The sequence below is a fragment of the Tiliqua scincoides genome, chromosome 2 (assembly GCF_035046505.1).
Source record: "Tiliqua scincoides isolate rTilSci1 chromosome 2, rTilSci1.hap2, whole genome shotgun sequence".
NCBI classification, from domain to species: Eukaryota; Metazoa; Chordata; class Lepidosauria; order Squamata; family Scincidae; genus Tiliqua; species Tiliqua scincoides.
Genome location: NC_089822.1, coordinates 80,373,675 through 80,389,531, shown reverse-complemented (window position 1 = coordinate 80,389,531; position 15,857 = coordinate 80,373,675).

Below are 15,857 nucleotides of genomic sequence, written 5' to 3'. Positions count from 1 at the left end.
CCCTGGTGGTCTCTGAGCTCTCTGCGCTGGTGCAGTCCCTTTATAGCCTGAGTGGCTTTGCAAGGGGCAGCCCTCTAGCTTTCCTCCGATGGTACTGCAGCCTTTTTTGCACACAGCACTAAAATCTCCTGCCTCAGCCCCTCCCAACTCTTAAGAGCTTGTTACAAGGTACTCAGTAAGGGAGCCTATTGGCTCAGACAAAACTTTGAAATTATTGGCTCAGACAAACTCAGACAGACTGTCTATTGGCTCATGAAAAACACAGGCTACGATCCCACCAGGCCAAGTTACAGCAGTCAACTGAGCCAAAGTTCTGTACGTATCACTGGGGAGGAAATGGGGCAGGAAGGGGGCAGAACCGGCAGGAACTGAATCAGGAACCTTCTGCATGCAAAACATTCCTCCTCCTCTTCCACCACCACACTGAATCATGACTAGCCAAGAGCACCACAACCAAGGTATTATTCAAAACATGATGAGATTGAGCCTGAAAGGAACATTTCTCTATGTGTGTCATTTCCTACTTCTCAAGAGTGGATCACATTGTGGAGACAACAGGAAAAAATGGTTAAACGCACTTCAACGCAATAGATCAGATAGTGAACTAGGTGAAAAATATCAAATGGGCAAGTAAAACGATCTTACCTCTCTCCCTGCTCATTTTCAACAGTATTAGCTTCTTTACATTCTCTTTCTATAGCCTTGATCATTTTCTGTCTCCATTCCATGGGTGTTTTCCCTCTCTCAAAAGCTATAGATCCCAAGACCATAAATGTGAATTTATATAAAAATGGTCATCTGTTGAACCTTATAAACAGATTGCTAGACAGCATGTGTAATTCATGTCTATGGGCAGTGCTTAAATAGTGCAGTCTAGATTCTCATTCAGAGCTTGTGTGAAGATTCTTACAGATCAAGTACATGTGTACTTGATCATACATGTGTACCTGTGTACCTAGTTGGGCTAGCTTTAGGATTCACTTGAATTGTGAGATCTCTGCCTGGAAGAGGGAAAGGGAAGGCAAGCAAAATGTATAGTTGACAAGGAAGGTACTTAGTTGTAGTTGTAGGAAGGTGTATAGTTGACAGTGAAGGCTGGCCCACCTATGGGGCAGGGTGAAGCAAAGACTCCTCACATCTATCTACAGGCATCCTCCAAAGCCCTTGCATCCATTTCACCAATTCAGCACAGGCATATTTGGCAGCTTAGGGACCAGAGCACTGACAAAATCCTGAAATGGGCCAGATAAAGAACAGAGTCTTTCTTAGCTTACAGATGCGAACTGCTAATTCAAATGCTAATTGCCAATGTGAAACCTGACAGTGGCAGTCTCTTTTAGCTTGCAAATTCAAATTGCCATTTCAAAACCTGAGAGGCAACCACTCAAAGAGACCCAATTGCTTTCCTTTCCTCATCCAGGCATGTACACACATGCTTTCTGTGCTGAGAGAAAAGACTGGAAGAGCAGATTGTCAAAAAATGGTCTGTCAAAAAGCGGGAGACATCTGTATCAGTATTCTAAGGGCCCAATCCTATGGACTGAACGCCAGCAGCTTTGTTAGTGCCAGGGCAAAAATGCCTTATTACACTTTTTACACTTATTACACTTATTACACTTTAATGACAGTTGGCAGCGCTGGCGCTAATGAGCTACTGGCACTGGGCCTCAGCGCCCAAAGACGGACAAAGAGAGTTCTCTGCGGTGAGTACAGCCAGTGACTGTCATCAGGGCTTTTCAGGGTGGGGGACAGAGACAGCGGCAGGTTCTGCTGTCATATCCTAAACACCTTCCTGGTCCAGGAACCTCGACACAATTTTCTTCTTTCTCCATTTTCCTTTTTCTTTTGATACTTTCAGTTCATTGTGGCTATTTTTTTCTCTTTTGCTGTTTTGTCCATAATTCGCCTCTAGATATGGGGATATTTTTTGATATTGTAGTAAGATTACAATCATAAGTGCATTCAGCTCTGATTAAGTCTTACTGAATTCACTGGCACTCACTTCTGAGTAGACATGCACTATGTTGTAAAGCCAAGCCACACTAAAACTGCCACTAAGGCAGCACTTCCCAAACTTACCCGGCTTGTGCGCCATTGGAACCCAGAAGTAAGACAAAGACATAAAATGTATCACATGATGAGGTCACCGCTACTTACTTCCTTGTTTGGAAGGTGTCGCAAGCCTCAAAAATAGCAATAAGAGGTTCGGCAGACAGGAGTGCTCTCTCCTACGCATGGTTTTTAGGTGCTGAAGTTCAGCACCACTGGGTTAAGCCTCCTGAAACTCATGCTGCGGTCTCCCTGCCATGTAGTGAGCAGCCCACAATGTTCCAACAAGTGCCTCAGAATGCCACAATGCACACTTTGGGAACAGCTTCACTAAAAATAAAATCGTATACACACTTTCCTGGGAGTAAGCCCCACTGAGCCTAAAAAGACTTAGTTTTGGGTAGACATGTTTAGAACTGTGCTGTAAAAATGTGTATCACAAAGACTGCGTTATATTCAGCTATACAAACCACAAAAGCCATAAGTATTTAGTCCAAGACTCAAGTACACATCTCTATGCTTGCTTTTATTTTTGCATCATTTTCAAAAAATTTGTTGAACAGGAAAAAAATAAAAATGCAGAAAATATTCACCCAAATTTAAACACTCATTGGCTTCCTCATCAATAACTATTCACTAGGCCTCAATAAACAGTCCTTATTATGCTCTGAAGAACAATAGATTTCTGAATGGCAAATTTTATTATGCCTAAAATATATTACATCTCATGAATATGCTTCTATGTTCTTAATTATTTTGCATCCACAACACCTTTTTTCCATTCTCAAGAGACTTGATATAAAGCTGTACATTGAGAATATGCTACAACATCTATTTATAAGCAAATAAAAATTCCACACAAACCTAACAGTAACAACTAAAATAATATCAGGTTCTATTGCAAAAAACGGAAAGAGAAAAAGCCTCCAGTGGCTTTAGCTTGTATTTAAGGTTTGGCAATATGAAGCCCTGTGCAATGTGATATAAATTTCAGATGCACTCCACCCTTGTTAAAATACCAACTTTAGGAGACAGGCATTTTGTGTGTTATCATAAAGTATTATTCTAATGATGGTATGTATGATAGTTCAACTGGAGCCCTATACAAAACAGTATGCTGAAACAGAGACAGCCCCATAATGAGGGGAAAGTGTATGCCTATAATAGATTATACAAACCATCAGCTTATAAATGGCCTTTATTTGAAAAGGGAACAGAATCAAGCAGAGTAGGATGGGAATGAATTGTTTAAAATGCCAAATAATTTCCAGACTGTGGGAAAGATTTTCCATCCATTTAAAAATTGTTGAACAACTCTAATGTGTAACAATCAGTCTGTTCTGCTACTTCCTTTGCTTTGTTTGAGCTAGGTAAGGAAATAGCAATCAGGTAGTTGGAGCCACAAACTTCTTAGATTTGCTATTTTCCTGCTGTTAGATTCAGTAGGACTAGTTAAATCTGAGTACCAAAAAATTTGAGGATGCAATCCTATCCAACTTTCCAGCACTGATGCAACTGGGCCAATGGGGCACGACCTACATCCTATAAAAAAAATTTTTTTTATTATTTTCCAGAATAAAAACAAACAACAAATATAAACAAATACATAACAAACACAAACGCAATACACAACACAAAATCCCCCACAAAAGCACACGGTTGGAGGGTGCAGGCAATCATATATCAATATATCTAATCATTCAATACATATCTTCTAATCTTGTTCCTCTTCTAGCTTAGCCTCTTAATATCATTTATCTATCATATCATATCCTGTATAATATATCATGTATAGAATATATTCATCTAAATGCCCTATCTTATACATCTACAACTTCATTTTCAACCAAGCATAAAATGGTCTCCATTGCTCTATCTGTGTTGGTTTACGCTGTTGATCCAAAGTCTCTGTAAGCCTATCCATTTCCGCCACATTCATTATTTTCTCTATTAATTCATCTTTCGTTGAAATTTTAATATTTTTCCAGTATCTAACAACCTACATCCTGTAGTGGCAGCAGTCTCAGATGCCTCCTCAAGTTAAGGGAACATTTATTCCCTTAGCTCGGGGCTGCATCAGCACTGCAAAGTTGGATAGGATTGGCCAAAGCATTGGGAAGTTGGCCATGAGTTTTGTAGATCAGATTGATAGGGCAGGTCTTTTCATTCACCTAAGGGCAGACACAGACAGAAACAGCACTGCTTCCATGAGTGAATTTCCATATTATTTCTCTGAGTTTAAACTGGAGATATCTAAAGCCCAGTCCTTTACTTTCATGCAACTGTGCACAGGATTGCAGTACTACTGTAAAAGGAGCTAACTGCCCTCATTTTGCATGGGTCACTGTTATCAGTGTCCATCCTAACTGGAAGATAGCAAGCCGAAAACAGAGACAAGTGCAAAGCAGAACAGGCAATTCCCTCTGCCATATTCCTGCATCAGGAGCGACTAAATCATCATAAGAGCCCAGCTGAATTGGACTCAAGGTCCATCTAGTCCAGCACCCTGATTCTCACAGTTGTGAACTAGATGCCTCTGGGAAGCCCACAAGGAGTCAAGGTATACCACTCTCCTGCCGTTGCTCTCCTGCAACTGGTATTCAGAAGCCTACCGCAACTGAATGTCGCCATTAGTAGCCAGTGTTCCAACTGATCCTGATGGTAAAGGTACACCTGAATCATTCACTATCAGCAGAGGTCACTCAGTTTTGATGGGAGCTTTGGACTCAAAACACTGTCGTTATCAACTTGATCTACATTCCACCACTCTCTTTTTTAATGTGCTGAACTAAATCCATTGATTCTGCAGTAGGTAATAACAATATAAACTCCATAAATGCTTTGATCTCCACAATGAACTTTGGGATTTCAATGGGGACAGTTGCATGAATTTTCTGCAGTTAACTGGGAAATTTCCCTTATCAACTCAGGGTAACTTGACCAACAGAAATTACTAACTTTTCTGCCAATAACATAAATACATTTATAACAGGATACATGCGTAGTCTAGCCTTAGTGTTGTTCATAATATTCCAAGCATGACAATTATTTTTTCATTCAAAGAATTTACTTTCATTTATGGGAGGGTGTGGCTGGACTTCACAGTAAATTCTTTGTCTGTAAGCTAAGTTACTGTTGATTTCTCTCAATTTGGGTAATGCAGGAAAGGTGTAACTGGAATAAGAAAAATTGGTTGAGTTTACAACCTAAATGGCTAGGGCCAAATTGCACATTTCACGCAAACCCATTATGGTATCCAGATTATTATTCTTCTGTTTGAAAAGCCGCTTTGGGAAGGGCCCTTTGATAGCAGACAAGTGACAGGGGAAAGAGTTGCTTAATACTTGCCGGCTTCCAGTTTCTTCGCCGCAGATCACCTTCATAAGTAGCTTTTTCCACCCCTCAGGTTTAAAATGAAGGAAAACATGCATTTCAAATCCCATGTATGTGCAGGAGAGAGGGGGGCAAGCTGCTTGGAGGGGAAAGTTGAAAGAAAATTATGGGGGGGGGGTGAGGATTAAACACTCCATTCTGCCATCTCTTCACTCCAAAACTGCCCCTCTCAAATAAGTTTGAGAAGTAGAAAGAGAGCCATTGGACTACCATCAGACATAGTACAGAACTATAGTATACAACAGATAGTTCTGCATAGATCCTTGTCTTTTCTCAGAAGGCAGAGGAAAGCCTGCCTTGAAGATCAAAATAATTCAAAGCCTTTTATATGCTCAGCAAGTTCAGTGGGGTAGAGAGTAGGCTTGGAATATTCACTCTGCTTTCCAGATTAACTTGCGCATGGAAAGAGGTATAATTCAAACATGCCTCTTTTGATCCTTCATTGCTCTGAGCTGCAGTTTGGGATGCTCCTCATTTGCTTTGAAACATGCTTTCGGGGGATTATGCCGCATTCTTCTTTTAAATGCAGTGATTAAAATATATTTTATTTAAAACTCCGGAGCCAAGTTTAGGTTTGGCTCTCAATTTTGGAAAGAAAGAGTGAAGTGTTAAAACCCTGTTTTCTCCATCTCTGAAAGCTGCATCAGGTTCAAAGTGAAGGGATAAAGATGGCAGTACCCTGATCAAAAGAGCATGTTCACTTATTTTCAGATGCAAACCCTTCTCAAAATACTTTTAAAACAAACAAAAACTATTCTAAAAGATGAGAACTACTTTTTTGTACATTATATGCTTATTTTTAAACTTAGAGTCAAATGTAACAATCCACTCAAAACTTAAACTTAAGAAAGACAGGGCTGTTTTTTTGGACACAGGACTTAAGCAGAGGCTTTCAATATTACTACATGGCGAGAATCCTTTCCTAACAGTCTGCCACAGAACCCCTAATTCTCTAACATAGAACTTCTGCCTATTCCAGAGGGATTGTGATGGAAACCTCAAATTCAGTCAGTGTGCTACAGGACTTGCAGCTCTCTCTGGAGAACCTGATGGCAGCAGTGGCCAGGACTGTGTTTGCCCAGCTTCAACTGGTGAGCCAACTACAACTGCACTTGAGCCAGTCGGACCTGGCTACAGTGGTCCATGCTTTAGTGACTTCAAGACTGGATTACTGTAATACACTGTACTTGGGGTTACCCTTGAGGATGGTTTGGAAGCTACAATTAGTGCAGAATGCAGTGGCCCAGGGGGTTACAAGGGCTAGACAATCTGACTCTGTTGAACCACTGCTTCAGTAGCTACACTGGTTGCCCATTCATATCTGGTCCCAATTCAAGGTGCTAATACTGACTTTCAAAGTCCTTCATGGGTTGGGTCCAGGCTATCTGCCTTCTCCCATACATTCCAGCCCATCCTCTTAGGTCATCTGAAGGGGCTATCCATCAAGTGCTATGTCTATCCCAAGTTAGAGGGATGGTGGTGCAGGGGCGAGCCTTTTCTGCTATGATGCCACAATTATGGAATTCCCTTCCAGAGTAATTAAGAACTATTCCCTCCCTCATGGCTTTTTGGTAAGGGCTCAAAACATACCTGTTTTGTCTGGCATTTGGTTGATGGGGGGATATTTACCTCTGTAATAGAGCTGCAGCTTCACTGCTTGCCTTGACTATTTTGTTTCCCGCCTCCCATGACCTGACAATATGTGCTGGGTTTTGCTTTGGTTTATGTTTTTAGGTTTTAGTGTTAAATGATAAATTAATATTTGAGCGCCCAATCCTATCCAACTTTTCAGTGCTGGTGCAGTTGCATTGCAGCCCCTAGGTCAGGGCTTTTCAGACTGGGGTGTTGTGATGCCTCAGCTTGTGGGCCCTGGCCATTTTCACCTTAAGGGGCGGGGGCAGCCAGGAGGCAGCAAGGAGGCAACAGCACAATCCCCAGGACAGTCAGCAGACAGTCGCGCGGGGCTCCCCGCACCCCCAGGAGGCTCAGGTATGTGCAGCCAAGCCCCTGCAGCCCCCCTGAGTGGCATGATCCAGGGGATCGCACCGCTGCCTTTCCTCCCGCCTCCACAAGAACTTAGAGCAACTCAAACTCTCCCCAAGAGTTTGAAAACCGCTGCCCTAGGTGATGGAGCAAATGTTCCCTTACCATGTAGAGGCCTCCATAGCTACCCTCCTACCATAGAATGCAGTACACACCCCATTGGCATGGCTACATCAGGGCTGGAAAGTTGGATAGGACTGGACCCTTAATGCTTTGTTTTGATGCTTTTACTTACTATTTTGTCCCTGCAGCTCCAGTCATCAGCAGGACCTATCACTCTCATCAGTGCTTATGCACCGACTCTGTCGTCTCCAGCAGAAGCCAAAGACAAATTCTATGATGACCTGGCCACCACTGTCAAGAAAATCCCTGTAAAAGAGCCATTGTTCATCCTCGGCGATTTCAATGCTAGAGTTGGTGCTGATAACAGTTCATGGCCCACTTGCTTAGGTCAGTTTGGCACTGGGAGGATGAACGAAAATGGCCAACGCCTGCTAGAGTTTTGCTGTCATCACGGTCTCTGTGTCAGCAACACATTCTTCAACACAAAGCCCCAACATAGAGTCTCTTGGAGACATCCAAGATCAAAGCACTGGCACCAGCTCGACCTGATCCTCACCAGACGCTCCAGCCTTCCCAGCATCAAGATCACACGCAGTTATCATGGTGCTGCCTGCGACACTGACCACTCCCTGGTGTGCAGCAGAGTGAAACTGCAAACAAAGCGACTGTATCACACGAAAAAGGAAGGAAGACCTCGCATTGATACCAGCAAGACCCGAGATCAGAGAAAAGTGGAGGAATTTGCACAAGCGCTTGAGGAATCTCTTCCAGGCCCGGCCGACGCAAACGCATCCAGCAGATGGGAACATTTCAAGAATACCGTTTACAACACCGCCTTGTCCATATTCGGCAAGAAGACCAACAAGGCGGCAGACTGGTTTGAAGCCCACTCTGAGGAGTTGACACCAGTCATTGAGGAAAAGAGGAGAGCTCAAGCAGCATACAAGGTCTGTCCCAGTGAGCGCAACCTGCAGGTCCTCCGAACTGCTCGCAGCAAAGTCCAACAGACTGCCAGGAGATGTGCTAACGACTACTGGCTCCAGCTCTGTTCCGAGATACAGATAGCAGCTGACACGGGCAACATCAAGGGGATGTATGATGGTATCAAGCAGGCCCTAGGTCCAACACAGAAGAAAATTGCCCCTCTGAAGTCTGCCACAGGCGAGGTCATCCAGGATCGGGCGCAGCAGATGGAACGCTGGGTGCAGCACTACTCTGAGCTATATTCCAGAGAAAATGTAGTCACCGAAGAAGCACTGAACAACATTGAGTGCCTGCCTGTGCTGGAAGAGCTTGACAGTGAACCAACCCTAGAAGAACTTCACGTGGCCCTGGACTCCCTTGCCTTTGGCAAGGCACCTGGAAAAGACAGCATCCCTGCTGAAGTCCTAAAATGCTGCAAAGAGATCATCGTCACTGAGCTGCATGAAATCCTCTGTCTCTGCTGGAGAGAAGGTGGAGTACCTCAAGACATGAGGGATGCAAACATCATCACGCTGTACAAGAACAAAGGTGACAGGGGTGACTGCAACAACTACCGCGGCATCTCTCTCCTTAGCGTTGTAGGAAAGCTGTTTGCCCGAGTTGTACTAAAGAGGCTCCAGGTACTTGCAGAGAGCGTCTATCCAGAATCGCAGTGTGGATTCCGAGCCAACAGGTCCACCACTGATATGGTATTCTCCCTTAGACAACTGCAGGAGAAATGCAGGGAACAACGACAGCCACTCTTTATAGCCTTCATAGATCTCACAAAGGCTTTCGACCTGGTCAGCAGAGACGGCCTCTTCAAGATTCTCCCCAAGATTGGATGTCCACCCAGGCTCCTCAGCATCATCAGATCCTTCCACAAGGACATGAAGGGCACTGTTGTCTTCGATGGCTCCACATCAGACCCTTTTGACATCCGAAGCGGAGTGAAGCAGGGCTGTGTTCTTGCACCAACCTTGTTTGGGATTTTCTTCGCTGTCCTGCTGAAGCAGGCCTTTGGAACTGCAACAGAAGGCATCTATCTCCGGACCAGATCAGACGGAAAGCTCTTCAACCTCTCCAGACTGAGAGCAAAATCCAAAGTCCAGCTGAAATGTCTGCGTGACTTCCTCTTTGCCGACGATGCAGCTGTCACTACCCACTCTGCCAAAGATCTCCAGCAGCTCATGGATCGTTTTAGCAAGGCCTGCCAAGATTTTGGACTGACAATCAGCCTGAAGAAAACACAGGTCATGGTTCAGGATGTGGACTCACCTCCCTGCATTACAATCTCTGAGCATGAACTGGAGGTTGTCCATGACTTTGTGTACCTTGGCTCAACGATCTCCGACACTCATTCTCTCGATGCCGAGCTAAACAGGCGCATCGGTAAAGCAGCTACCACGTTTTCCAGACTCACAAAGAGAGTCTGGTCCAACAAGAAGCTGACGGAACATACCAAGATCCAGGTCTACAGAGCTTGCGTCCTGAGTACACTTCTGTACTGCAGCGAGTCATGGACTCTTCGCCCACAACAGGAGAGGAAACTGAGCGCTTTCCACATGCGCTGCCTCCGACGCATCCTCGGCATCACCTGGCAGGACAAAGTTCCAAACAACACAGTCCTGGAACGTGCTGGAATCCCTAGCATGTATTCACTGCTGAAACAGAGACGCCTGCGTTGGCTTGGTCATGTCGTGAGAATGGATGATGGCCGGATCCCAAAGGATCTCCTCTATGGAGAACTCGTGCAAGGAAAGCGCCCTACAGGTAGACCACAGCTGCGATACAAGGACATCTGCAAGAGGGATCTGAAGGCCTTAGGGATGGACCTCAACAAGTGGGAAACCCTGGCCTCTGAGCGGCCCGCTTGGAGGCAGGCTGTGCAGCATGGCCTTTCCCAGTTTGAAGAGACACTTTGCCAACAGTCTGAGGCTAAGAGGCAAAGAAGGAAGGCCCATAGCCAGGGAGACAGACCAGGGACAGACTGCACTTGCTCCCGGTGTGGAAGGGATTGTCACTCCCGGATTGGCCTTTTCAGCCACACTAGACGCTGTGCCAGAACCACCTTTCAGAGCGCGATACCATAGTCTTTCGAGACTGAAGGTTGCCAATACATACTTACTATTATGATACATTGTATAATTATTATGGAGCTGTGTAAGTCACCTTGTGCATTTGCTTTCTCATGGGAAAGGCAGAATATAAATTTTTCAAATAAATAGTTTACAGTGAACTCCCCCTTCCGCAAGCTTGTATTGGCAACCTTCAGTCTCGAAAGACTATGGTATCGCGCTCTGAAAGGTGGTTCTGGCACAGCGTCTAGTGTGGCTGAAAAGGCCAATCCGGGAGTGACAATCCCTTCTACACCGGGAGCAAGTGCAGTCTGTCCCTGGTCTGTCTCCCTGGCTATGGGCCTTCCTTCTTTGCCTCTTAGCCTCAGACTGTTGGCAAAGTGTCTCTTCAAACTGGGAAAGGCCATGCTGCACAGCCTGCCTCCAAGCGGGCCGCTCAGAGGCCAGGGTTTCCCACTTGTTGAGGTCCATCCCTAAGGCCTTCAGATCCCTCTTGCAGATGTCCTTGTATCGCAGCTGTGGTCTAACTATTGTTAATTCATGTAGCCAAACTAATGCTTATCATCCTAGGGCCCAATCTATCCAATTTTCCAGCACCGATGGAGCCGCAATGCAGCCCCAAGGTAAGGGAACAAATGTGACTTCCTCTGTGACTGCCTGCCCACCACAGGATGCAGTGCATGCCCCATTGGCACAGCTGCATTGGAACTGGAAAACTGGATAGGATTGGGCTCCTAGTCTTCTACACAGTTGCTGCTGACTGCCTTCCATACATGGCTGTGGATTAGTGTTCGTCACAACTTTCTTGCTATTGCACAGAATTTCCCATTCTGAGCCATTCATTTAAAATATACAATATCACTACTTAAATTCTTTCATGGATCCCTGATAACTGGTCAGAAGCTGTTTCAATAAGTATCTGTATCTACAGCTGCAAAAAGAAAATTTCAATTCACAGAATAAACTGCAAAAAGGCTTATAGGTCTGTGCAATTCCCTGATGCCCCTCTCTAGCGCCAACACTGCTCCCTGAGCTTTGAGAATGCTGTATGCTGTTTCCTGAGTTTTAAGAACATTGCTGAGAAGCTGTAGTTAGATGGGGAGCCCTGACGGTTCCTGGAGTATCAGCCTGCATCAGGGCTGTTGCATCCTGCGGGCTCAAAGGAGAATTCAAAATTTTCACCAGATGAATCGCTGTCCTCAAAAGGGATCAAAATCTACATACGCTATTTTTAAAAAATCACATCTACAAAAGCAAACATCTGTGGAAGTGGTTCTCAAACTTTTAGTACTAGGACCCACTTTTTAGAATGAGAATCTGTCAGGACCCACTGGAAGAGATGTCATGATCGGAAGTGAGATCAGCCAGCAGGGAAATTTTTAACGATCCAAGCTGCAATTCTACCCACACTTACCCAGGAATAAGTCTCATTTACTATCATTGTTAAAACCATATACATAATAGCCTGTGAAAAGTTCAGATCTGTAATATTTTTCCAAATGCAGTCACATACTATGGTAGCATCAAGTCTAATATATTAAAAATAAAATATTGAAATAAACAGGGACCCACCTGAAATTGACTTGTGACCCACCTAGTAGGTTCCTACCCACAGTTTGAGAAACACTGATCTAGGGGATTGTTTGCTCATACTCCTTCATCTATCTGAATCTAGGCTTACTGCTTCTTTTTTCCTTTAGGTCCAAAAATCATTTCAGTACACTTTAGCTGAGCTTCACATAATCTTTCAAGTTGTGTAAAGCTTTCTACTTTTGCCAGCTCAGGTTTCCTTCTCATGCATAATCTGTCAAATTCATATACTTTTTAATACTCTTCTTATATTTAAACACAAAGGTTTCAACCTGCTGCAAGCTAAAGTCCCCTGAGTAACTGACAGTAGTCCTTCTGCTAAGACTAATTTCTATCTCTAAAAGGCTTGTTGATTTCCCTTTTACAAGCTAAAGATTTAATGAACAGAGTTTTGCTGTGGATACTCATTTGTGAGGTTAGAATGAATACAATATACAGTAATCTTTTGGGTCTAATACATCAAATCTAAGATCCATATTAAGCATTGACAGTAGCAATCTAATGTAGCACAAAGCATTTTGTAGAGTTTTGTTTCATGACAACATCATATTGAATGCTTCTGCTATTTTAATAAAGGCAAGGTAGCACCCATAACATTGAAAATCATACATTCAGTGATTCAGAGGATAAAACACACAGTCCAAAGGTAATGCAATGTCCTGCTTTTCTGTATATCATGTTGGCTGTGCTGCTCAGAACCATATAAACTTCATCTGGAACCATTCCTCAATTCAGAAGGTACCAAGAAACACATAATGAAATGACAGGATTGACATTTTAGTTCATAGCAAAAGTAATGGATCCAATCTGGTGTGCGTATGAGAGTGTAACCAAATTGCATCTGAATATGCTTTCAGAGAATGGACCCAGAAGGAAGATCAAGGTTTCACTGGCTGGTGTCTGAGGCCTGTCCAAGAAACCCATTTGGTTCACACTCCACATTCTATGGATAATTCAACTGCAAGGTAGTCTTCTAATGTTTTTAAGTCACTGGCCCCAAAACAAAAGAACCATGCAATCACTCACACAAGTATGCACAGGGGCTTATCAACACTTCCTCTAACACCTTCCTCCCTACCATGAGCAGAAAGAGAGGCTCCAGCAGTATTTTCTCCCTATGACTCTCAGGGGCTCACTTTCATTTACTTGGGTCTTAATTCATGCAGTGGAGTCATCTACTGTGGTGCTATGCGGGAGATCTCCAACAGAGACTCTGTTGAGTCTTGGCTAACACTAGAACTGAACTGAATTTTTGTGTTCAATTTGAGGGTCAAAATGAAAAACCAAATCCAAGGGATGCTAGCCCCCTTATTAAGGGGCTGTAGCTTTGCATGAATAAGGTTCCAGGTTCTGTTGCCTGACACATTTATATAGCAATAAAATCAGTGCTTTGTGTCAGAAATGAATCTAGTAAATTGAATGGCTTAACCAAGAACGTAAGTAGATATAGTCTGGTTGCCTTTAGTGAGTAAGAATTGTTTCTAGATAACACAGGCCAACACATATTTTGCTTCCTTAAACGTTACACCAATTCCTGGGTATATTTGGGGTGCTGATTCCAAAAATGGCATCCGTTTTGCCCTATCATGTCCAGTTTTGGAGATATAGTATAGCCTCATTAGTGAATGGTTCAAGCAGATTCCTCATGAGGAAGCCTACACCATGGCTTTCTCATGAGGAAGCTGCTTGAACAATTCACTAATGAGGCTATCTCCAAAACTAGACGTGATAGGGCAAAATGGATGCCATTTTTGGAATCGGCACCCCAAATTCATATCAAACCACCATAAAGTGTGGGAAAAACTTTTCTGACCCTCAGTTTTGTAAGGCCTGTGTAAACACTTTTGCAAACTGCAGAAGTGCTATCCCTTTTTACTGTTAAGGCTGTCAATGTGTAAATAATTCAAATACTGTAGACCAGTGGTTCTCAAACTTTTAGCACCAGGACCCACTTTTTAGAATGAAAATCTGTCAGGACCCACCAGAAATGAAGTCATGACATCATCCAGTGACATCATCCAGCAGGAACATCTTTAACCATCCTAGGTTTCAATCCTACCTACACTTACCCAGGAGTAAGTCCCATTGATTATCATTGTAAAAAGCATATACATAGTAACCTATTCAAAGTACAGATCTATAACATTTCCCCAAAGGCAGTCACATACCATGGTAACATCAAGTCTAATATATTAAAAATGAAATGAATGGGGACCCACCTGAAATTGGCTCGCGACCCACCTAGTGGGTTCCGAACCACAGTTTGAGAAACACTGCTGTAGATTAAATTACTAAGGGTGCAATCCTACCCAACTTTCCAGCACCAAGGTAAGGGCAATGCAACTCTGAGGTAAGGGAACAAACATTCCCTTACCTTGAACAGGCCTCTGTGACTGCCCTCCAACTGCAGGATGTAGCACATGCCCACTGGCACGGCTATGCCAGTGCTGAAAAGTTGGTTAGGCTTGCGCCATAACTTACATATGTGGGAATAGGCTGGCTACAGAAAATTGTTACTTTGTATCAAATTCTGTGGACATATTTTCAAGACTGCACTAAAGTATACTGAATCAGAATGCAAAAGCCCTCATGTAAACTTCAGTCACACTTCATGGAGCATAATATGTAATTTATCTCCCTTATTTCTATGTTCAATCTTTAGAGAGAGTTACTTATCAATGTAAACTATAACTATATCTTAGCGGTTCTGGTTATTTAAACAGGGGCCCTTAACTAGCCTAAAAGTCTAAACAGCTGAATGGTGGTTGATGTAGAAATTATATGTTTCTTATTTGAAAATACATAATGTACAGAACTACAGATACAACTTTGGAATACAAATGAATGTATAGAACAAAACGAATCCCTGATTGCTAACATGTTCACTTTCTTAGCTGGAAGAAATTCAGTTCAACAATTACACCTAAAACAATACAATATGAGAAATACTTAAAATTAGCAAAGAGCCATCAGATTGCTCTGGTTTATTAGGTACTTCATCATTTTGGTTTATTTTCTTTACTGGAGTCTGACCAACTTTACATCTCTCAGTTTCTCAGAACAAAACCTGGAAACTTTCCTTGGCCCTCTGATTCTCTGCTTATGTCATGATGTAAAGAAAACTCAAAGCCAGGGGTTCAAAGGGTCCTCCTTTCTAAACCTCATCCATAGCAAAATTATTTCTTTCCTCACACACACCCTGGCAAGTTTTGAAATCCATCACATAACTTTCTGGTGCTACTAGGGAAAATGCATGTGAGCACAGTATTGAGATTTCCAAGGATACCCCTTCAAGAATTCCTTGGATTTAGAATACTGATAACACTAATAAAGATAGTGGTTATTATATTTCTTTTATTAAAGTATATTAGCAAGCAATTTCAGTAGGAGAGGCTGAGGTAATTATATCTGTGGAAAAATTAGGTCATGTTGGGACACCAACTACAGTTTACTATTTTGCCAATTAGCAATTTGCAGGAGGCTCTGCCGCAATAAAACATCTGTGGTAGGAAGCAGCAAAATAGCTCACGTGAACACAAATTGTGGGGATAAGCTGATTGATAGGGTATCTTGAAAGGGGTAAGGAAATGGCACAAAGAAAAATTAATTAAGGCCACAATCCTATCCATACTTACCTGGGAGTAAGCCCCACTGACTGTAAAGAGACTTACTTCTGAG